The 1706-nt window shown below is 28.6% G+C and overlaps 1 protein-coding gene across 1 annotated transcript in view; it reads right to left on the bottom strand.

Annotated features, from left to right (window-relative positions):
• Positions 1-1706, bottom strand: part of LOC117118294 (putative defense protein 3) — a 10494-nt gene that overhangs the window by 3952 nt on the left and 4836 nt on the right. The window lies entirely within an intron of this gene.

The raw sequence follows: 1706 nt of genomic DNA, 5'->3' as shown, positions 1-1706 counted from the left end.
CAGTATCCAATTTGAGAGCACCCACAATAATTCGATTCTACTGACCAGTCGTTGGCAGAGAAATCTAAATTGCGCCATCTATTGATCTCCTTGTCCTTCCCGCGATGTTATGAATGCTGTTTTTCTATTGAGTGAACACATTATTTTTAGTAGGGCCTAAGTGTAATTAATGCTTGTTAGCTAATTAAATGGTAATCTGATAATCTTGAATTATGCATGTAATAAAGACCAATAATAGTTGTTGATAATAATAAAAAAAAACTTTCAGGTGTATAACTCAATCCACATTTTTTTAAATTTATGCAAATATGCTAAAGGTCCACAATTCCCCACCCTTACCCTAATAGAGTGTATCTGGCGGTATTTCAATCTGTTCAACCATGAAGCCTCTGTGATCCTACGCTTATGACGCTCACCTTGACAGCGAGACGCCACAGGTTCGAATCCCGTCGGAGAGATTTTATTACACAATTTCTTTAGTCATTTATTTATAGAACTATATTCGTTGAGAGCTATACTACACGATGTATTATCATGTCCTTTACTCGAACACTATATTTACCTTTCTTTAAATTTCTCCCTATTTCCCCCCACCCCCAACATTTTCCCACCCTGACATTCACCCCTCCCCTGACTGTTGCCCCAGGACAATTTCCCCACCCCTTAAATCTTCTCATGTACAATTTCAATTAAACATTTTAATTTATAATACAATTAATGTTTTTTTATTTTTTTTATTTTACTTAATTTTATGGAAGTACGGTACGGTAGTTATTCTTACGGTACTCATTAGTGCAATAAGATAGCAAGACTGATTTGTAAGAAGTAAGTTTTGCTCAGGCTCAGTGTTCTTATTTTTGCCGATTCCAATCTTAAAATATTCTTATTTCATTCATATTTTACACACTTTTCAAACGTACAAAATTATTATTTTACAGCAGTATATTACTGTATTATAGGCTATTATCATTAAACCTATTCCTCCATGGTATTATACATATTCACTTTATTCCACCGTGGTCACACCTAATAAGGATAAGATTTGTTGGTTTGTTTTTTCTATTAAAAAAATTGTGTAATATTAATAGTTGTAATTCATATTGGTTTTTTTTTTATGTCTGTTAATTATTATAATCCATGTTTGTAATAGCGTTATATCATAACTTAATGATTATAATGATACTAATAATAATGATAATAATAATAATAATAATAATAATGTAATAACTATGTAAGTTATGTAAGCAAATGTAATAACCTCGTTTATTCTTTATTGATAATCATTTAATAATAATAATAATAATATAAGAATAATACAAATTTAATATATTTTAAGAGTAAATGTAAATAACCTTGTTTATTATATATATATATATATATAGCATTAATAATAAGATGAAATAGATAATCATATTTATTTTACTTTAAAAAAAATAATTATGTAAAAATTATAGCTTTGTAAGTTTTTACTTTCACTATGATAATTCATTTTTTGCATTAATATTTAGATAGTTTGCTGCCTACATTTGTATAAATATTTTCTATGTAAATGTTGTTACTAGTGCAATTGCTTTAATAATGGTTTTATATAAAAGAATGATAAATCTTGATGCATTCCTTGTATTTAAACTCTTGTTTCATTTAACGCACGATGTAAGGGCAGAGGAAAAAGTCCGGGGGAAATAGTCCTAGGGGAAAATATTATA

This window comes from Anneissia japonica, unplaced genomic scaffold, assembly GCF_011630105.1.
Source record: "Anneissia japonica isolate Jap-2015-1 unplaced genomic scaffold, ASM1163010v1 scaffold288296_len194742_cov168, whole genome shotgun sequence".
Classification (NCBI taxonomy): Eukaryota; Metazoa; Echinodermata; class Crinoidea; order Comatulida; family Comatulidae; genus Anneissia; species Anneissia japonica.
The sequence above is the reverse complement of the archived record's forward strand: the minus strand, read 5'-3'. Positions and strand labels throughout refer to the sequence as shown.